Source organism: Alligator sinensis, unplaced genomic scaffold (genome assembly GCF_000455745.1).
Source record: "Alligator sinensis unplaced genomic scaffold, ASM45574v1 scaffold542_1, whole genome shotgun sequence".
In the NCBI taxonomy this organism is placed as follows: Eukaryota; Metazoa; Chordata; order Crocodylia; family Alligatoridae; genus Alligator; species Alligator sinensis.
The window spans coordinates 2,039,663-2,047,318 of NW_005841963.1; positions in this window are offsets into that span (position 1 = coordinate 2,039,663).

A 7,656-nucleotide genomic window follows, 5' to 3' on the forward strand; every position below is an offset into this window, starting at 1 on the left:
TGTCACAACCCAAAGTTGTGAGTTTTTGTTTTGTGTGCGCTTCGGCACTGCTAAATTATTTTCCCACCAAATTGCAGCTGCTTTGCACGGCGGAGTTTTCTGCTGCAAAGGAGAACTCCGGTACAACGGAGAATTTTCCCACCAATTAATAGCTTTCTTTGCATGGTGCATTTCTTTTGCATCTCAGAAATGCACGGTGCAAAGGAGTTCCTGCCACTTGTATTTTAATTCGAGCCCCATTATTGACTTGTGTTAAATTATGCACACGTGGCGGCTAGCAATTGGCTTGCTAGCCGTATAAAGAGCTTGGGTGGTTTCCGCCCAAGTTGGAGAGAAAGCAATTGGAGTCCGAGAGGGAGAGCATGAAGATCTCTAAGTGCTGCGGATCCTTACGAACCCAACGCATTTCTTAAGAAGGCAACAGAGGTCTAAACAGCCTCTGGCCTCTCCCCGTCGCCGAGCGCAATCCTAGACGTATCCCTGTCCTATATACTCAATTGCCGAACCCACGGAGCCTTAACAACTCCGGGGCCAGAGAGCCGAACCAAACCCATGGAGCTTCGACAACTCCGTGGGAAAGAAATTGCCGAACCCGCGGAGCCTTAACAACTCCGGGGCCCAAGAACCGAGTTTGTCGTAGTCCTCCAACGAGGATTTAAGCAGAGCTGAACCTGGGAAACTGTCCAGCCTACACCGCGACCATCTTGGGTGTAAGTAAATAATCTTTGAATCAACCACTATGCCTCTGTGACTAATTCTAGCCCGTGCGTGCCTTGCCGCTGCGCGGTCCCTTCTGACCCCGCGTGCCCGGGCTGCTGTCCACAGCCCGCGTGCGCAAAGACGGGTCCGCATATCGCTCCTGACTCGCACATGGCGACATGGACGGGATCGGGAGGCGGCCCACACAACCACAATTTCTTCCATCAGTTGATAGCTGTCTCTGTTCTACTGTGTGTACTATCTGTAGCACCAGATCTTAATTCCTCATAATTTATTTCCATATGTGATATCAAATAGCAATGCATGTTAAGTCAGGTTGTATAGCTTTTATACAAACCTTACATGGCCAAAATATCTATAGGAGTCAGTAACTGATGTTGCAATGAGCTTAATGCAGATAGAACCCTTTTGGTCACTACTATCAGACTCACTACATCTCTGCTTTGTCAGAGGGGTCTACTAACACTTCCTATTATAGACCTGCACTAAGTACAGACAGTTAAAAAACCCAAGGGGGAATCAATGCAATCTACACCAGTTTCTCTAAGCTGCATAGATTGGCTCAAGAGAGAATAAAACACACGTTCCTCCTTTGGTGGGGGCAGGGGGAACAGATGCCTGCACTGGCCAAGGCCAGAAGGCAGGAGATGCTCCCACATACCTCCCAGCATGCTGAACATTGCCAAGGGTGGCTAAGGCCACCCAAACCAGGGCTATCCCAGATCGGTTAGGAGGCACATACCCTAACCTCCCGCTGTCACCATGGACCCTCCCCTATGCTGAGTCAGAGGCTTCCAGAGCAGGTCATCATGGCATACCTGGCAGCTCAGACAGCAGTAGCATGGGAAAAGCTGGAGTGGGAGATGAGGGAGAAATGAGATTTCAGCTCTGTCATACCATAGTCCCTCTGCTCCCAGCTGGAGCAGTCAGAGGTGGGTGGGGGGAGCCAGAATGGAGCTTTCCCTCAGGGTCTGCACAGCCCCAGCTCAGTCAATATGCAGCCTGGAGCTGGCAGGAGGCATGGGAAAAGCCAGCATGGAGCCTTTTCTCAGGATCAAAAAAGTCCTGGCTTGTCCAACATGCAGCCCGAAGCTGGTGGGGGGTAGGGGGCTGTATTGACTTCCCCCTGTCCTCCCACCAGCTCTGGGCTGCGTGCTGCCCAGAGCCAAGAACCACAGCTGGGCAGAGGAGCTGTGTGGGTGCTCTGTGACAGCCCAGGGGTGGGGCCAGCTAGATGCTGGGCTGGAGCAGTGGAGCATGAGGCATATTCCAGCAAGCCACCCTGTAAGGAGAGGCTAGCAGAGGCCCCAAAGCATCCCAAGATGCTGGGGGGTTGTGACATAACTTGAGTTGGGAGGGGATCTGGGAAAGAAATTTGATAGACTGGTGTAACCTAAACTGATTAACTCTGATACTACATCCATCCAGGTCTTAAACCAGGGTCTGCCATATTGAAAATGGTCTGTGTGCACTGAACTTCTGTTCTGTTACAGGTTTATACCAGTTTCTGATCACTTATACCAGTTCATGTGTAATTTTTGTCCCTAGCCTTGGAGATCAAGTAAGTACATAAGGAGCTGATGCTGTAAAGGATCAGAAGCAGGATGGAGAGTTGTGTAGCAAATTTATTAATGACTCAGTTTACTTCCTGGTCATATATGCATCCAGATTTGGTCATCTACATAGCATTTCTGGTTGTCACCATTTTGGTTGTGCCAAAAGTGCCATATACATGTTGGCATTCTATATACCAGAGGTTCCCAACCCCCGGGCTGTGGCCTAGTACTGGGCTGCAAAAGGTTGGCTGCCAGTCCACGGGAGTGTTGCCTGCCAGACCAGAAGTCCAAAAGTGACTGGCATACCGTGGGTTTATACTCAGTATAAAAAAGGGTTGGCTGCTGCTTCGCAGTATGCCGGTCACTTCCAGACTGCAGTTTGCTGGTCCGTGGTTACTTCCAGTCCGCAATCTAAAACAGTTGGGAACCCCTGCTATATACTACTTATACATATATTCTATATACATACATTCTCTGTATAACATATAGTCACACAGACTGGTGTCAGGGTTGCACTGTATAAGGCTGTAGACCCTGATGAAAGGATGTCCTGCAAGTTGATGCCATGAGGAAGGGCTCTTCTACCCTGTATAAATAACCAGCATTGGTAACCCAGTTCTCACCTGCCATGACTTGATGGAATTTATAATCTTTGGGAGGTGTTTCACTGTGCAAGGTTAATTATCCTGATATCTGGCTTCTTCCTCCTAGGGCTCCATCTTCTCCTTACCCTGTAGCCATTCACCAAATAGATATTAATATATGATGGAGAATTGTTGTATCTTTGAGAATCTTCCTGTTCAGTCTTTTCTTTAGCTCTAGTTTCTTTTCTAGGTTTTGCTATGGATGAAACAACCACTGCATTCTCCGTGGAGGGTCCCCGCACCTCAAAGCTGGAATGTGCAATGATGGCTTCAAAGCAACTCACACCAGACTTGGAACACAGTGTTCCTTCTGTGATTTTTCTTTCTTTCTTCTTTAAATCCAAGTTTCCCTGGGTCAGGGGATTGCTCTGCTTGATATCCTCCCCTTTATGGGAAACAGCAACTTAAAGTAATTAACAAAAGAACAAATGTCTAATTGCAGCTAAGCAATTCCCTGCCTTTGCTATCATCCAACCAGATTGGCCAATTCTGAGACCCTTCTTTCTTTCACCCAACTCAACCTCAGCACTCTACAGGTGCCATTTCACCACAACATATTTAAATACAAAAAGAAATAAAGAAAAGAAACCTTCCCATAAGTCTTGAGGCTAACAGCCTCTGCAGCTCAGTCCTTGCTCTGGCTTCACAGCTGACAGATGCCTCTGAGCAGCCCTCTCATCATTTTGAGCTCCTCCGAGCTCCAAGACTGCAATCCAATTTTCTTCCCCATTCCCGGGGTGTCTCAATGGTGTTCAGAGAGAAGCAGGGGAACCTGCCAATTCTACCTCTGCCCTCTTCCTCTCTCCACCCAGCTCCAGACTAGAAATAGGGCTTACAATGTGGGGACCACCAATCCAGAAAGACTGACGGCTGATAAAGTGGCATTCCAGCAACTGCCAGGTCTCCCACAGCCTCCAATATTTCAATTAAGTCTTTTTTTATGTTCTTTGTCTTTCTCTGAAGAGGCGAGGGAAACCTCTTCACAACTGGATATTCACAGCAGTAGCTGAGGCCCATACATTTTCCCCTTGTGGATACATAGTGGCCTTAGATATTAGGCCTGTGCAAAGTGGCAAGTATTCACTTCGGATTCAGATTCAGCCCATTCGGAGGGACAGTGATTTGATTTGGTGATTCGAATCACTGTCCCAATTTCATTCAGGTGAATGGGATCCAAAGATTAGGCTCCACTTCAGAGATTCAGCCATAGACTAAACAGGCAGCAGTCCTCACCATGCTGGACAGAGCTGCCTCCAGCTGGTAAGTATGTTATGGCGGGCAGAGGGGAGAGGGAAGGGACATGGCAGGGGCAGATCAATGCCCCCACAGTGAGGGAGGGATTGGGGTTGGGTCTGGGACAAGCTGCCCAGCTGGGACAAGGGAAGGCATGGGACTTGGGGAGGGGGACTCCTGCAGCTGTGTGCCGCCACATGCCGCCAGTCCGGGACAGCATGGGAGCAGACATTTGACCCCAGATCTGTGTGGAGTGGGCTGGGCCACGCTGTACTCTGGAAAGCTAGTCCCCTTCTGCCCAGAGCGAGCTACATCTGCATCATGCCCCCCCTCACCCTGGCTTGGCAAGTGATGAGCTATGCCCTGCTGCTGCTTGCCCAGCTGGGATGGAGGGGAGTGGGATGCAGGTGCGGCAGCACTGAGAGCAGGGGCTCTGCCCTGCCGTCACTTGCCCAGTCAGGGCGGGGGGGGAGGGGGGGTGATGGAGGTGCGGCTCGCTCCAGGCAGAAGGGGGCTAGCCTTGCAGAGTGCAGCCCGACCCAGCCCGCCCTGTGCAGATCCAAGGGCACACATCCACTCCCATGCTCTCCCAGACCAGTGGCACATGGCAGCGTGCAGTGACAGGAGTCCCCCTCCCCAAGTCCTGCACCCTCCTGCCTCAGCTGGGCAGCTTGTCCTAGCCCCAGCTCCAATCCCTTCCTTACTATGGCGGCATTGATCTGCTCCACCCCCCATGCCTCTACCCTCCCCCCTCTACCCACCACAACAGACTTGCCAGCTGGAGGCAGCTGTGTCCAGCATGGTGAGGACTGCTGCCTGTTTAGTCTATGGCTGAATCTCTGAAGCAGCGCCAAATCTTTTCCAAATTGATTTGGAGCCTTCTAATTCGATTCAGACCTTTTAATTGGTCTTCCAATTTGATTCGGATTTAGAGATTCAGCCACTGAATTGGGCCGAATCTCCTTCGAATCAGCTACTGAAGCTTTGCACAGCCCTATTAGATACCTAGAGAGTCCACCAAAACCAGCAACTACCAGACTTAGTCTCAGCAACAGAAGAGGGATAAGTGGCTGTCACTCTTTTCCTCTTTGTAGCTAAGTAAGCAGGGCACTTGCCTGGGAACCTGGAAGTCCTCAGGTCTAGGCTCTGAACTGGGGATAATGCATAGGTTTCTAAAGAATATACACTGCCACATTTTACTGGGCAGTAGGAGGAAGTTTTGGAACATAATTACAAAGTCAGATGGTGAAGGGAGTACAGTGTAGTAAGGGTGGAAGTATTTTAATTTATGTGTTGTCCTTCAAAAAGTCTACTTATGCATGTCCTCTACTTATGCATATACAGTTAAAAGGTTGTAAGCAAAATGCAATGATAAATGTTGAAGGATGTGTCTGATGTAGTACAAGGAGTTGTACAAGAACTGATGATAAAACTGATTTTATTGCACATTTTCATTTAACAAATTTAAACATAATCTGAGCCCTCCTTTGGTTAATTAATATGAAAGCCTGACTGCCTTATCTTGTACCTCAGTACCCAAAACGTCTAAGACAAGAAACCCTATCCTGGTGTTTGTTCAGGATAACTAGATTCCATATCTCCAGAATTAATTTTCTGCCTTGGTTTATCTAGACCCCACTGCAAGCATTACCTGTTTCTTAGGCTTTTCCAGAGGGGGAAGAGGATATGTTCAACTTCTGGTTCTGAGCATTGGTTATGCACATGAAAGCTCAAATCCAAAAGAACACGTCACGTGCTTAAAGTTTGACTACCATATAATGCCAACAAGTTATTGACATATCAAAGGGAAATAGAGAAAGCATGAAAAAGGGTGCTACAAGTATCAATGTAAGACTAAGAGTGCTGAATGTGTATATTTTGAGTGAGTAATTATTAAGGGGTAAATAGTGGAACACTAGAAATTCAGAGTAATTTTTAAGAATGGGACACTGAAGTAGAGAGAGTACAGTAGTTAAATAGAGAGCCTCTAAGAAAATATAAATATTATTTGTATTTAAGCTATGCACTATCCTTACATGGGGCCTGGAGGTAGCCCTGTCATCAGAGTGGACTAATTAACAGATTATTTTCCATCTGGAACAATACCAGAGACTTGGTCTAGATCCTAAGGGCAAGCTGACACTGCTTCTGTGCTGCACCTAGGGGTGTCACCATGAAGAAGGCCAAATTCACTCCTGTACCACACACAACAGCTCTCAAAAATGAGACAATGTCACTGCTTCAGTAATATTCAAACAGAGACTGGATAGTTTTCCAATACTCCACCTAACTCATTTCTCCTACTTCACCCCTTGAGAAACTAACCCATTAAAGACAATTTCTTTTCATATCCAGTCTGTATTTTCCATCGCTTACTTTCATCCTGTTATTCGAAGTAGAACTCCCTGAAAAATCCTAAATTATTTCTGTCCCCTCTTGATGCTCACAGTCTTCGAGTATTTATTCATGGTGATCTGAGGTTTGATATAATTCAGGCAAGCTGTATAAAAGTGGTCCTTTTAATCTTCCACCATAAATAAGCTGTTCCAGCTCCCTCATAATTTTTGCAGCTCTTCTTTGATTCTCTCCAGTTTATTAACATTATGAGGAGCCCAGAAAAGAGTTATCTGTATGGTCTCACAAATGCTAAATATGACAGGACTTCTCTGAATGAAGCCAAATGTCAAAATAGTTTGTTTTGTCTTCATAAGGGGGTATCAGTTCCTCATTTTGAGCCTATAAATAATGATACATTATCTTTACAGTGTCAGAAATGTGACAGCCATCACTAATTCAAAAAAATAAAGTAACTGGTGACACAACAGAAAACATAAGTTCAAATTCTTCCCTCATTTCCAAGGTGTAAATTGGATTCAAATCAATTATAGGCAGTGAATTATTCCTTTTATATATTAGTGTAACTGAGGGTAGAATTTACCCTGGAATGTCATGGCATCCGTAAACTGTTCCTCCTATGCTGAACAATGTCAGGCATTGTAGGAATGTGTCATAAATGCTGCAACCATTAGAAAAGAGTAGGTTTTCTGTTGATTAAGGGGGGCACTTTTGCAAAGGGTATGGGCCCCTTCATAATACACATTGGGTACCTAACTGCCATTCATTACTTTGAAAACCTTACTCTGCATCACCAAATTGGCAAAGCACTAAAATGCTTCACAATGGGTGCATCTAATGTGGGTGCAAATTAATGAGATACAGTGGGTGCAAATTAATGTGACAGTGGGTGCAAATTAAAGTGACACAATAAGCTCTGGAGCAGTTCATGAAGGTGTTAAGGGATTACGTGCAGTATCTAAATGTACTCCCAGTACCTCAACAGTTTGAGCCAGGGTGGAGTAGCCCTGGGCTAGCAGCAGGTTTGGTGGGTCAGCCCTGGGCTTCAGATGGCAGCAGTGGGCAGAAGAGGGGCTGGCTGGGCACAAGAGTGCCTAGCATAAGGAACTATGTCTGGATTCCTGCGTCCTAGGCTAGGGCGAGTGCAT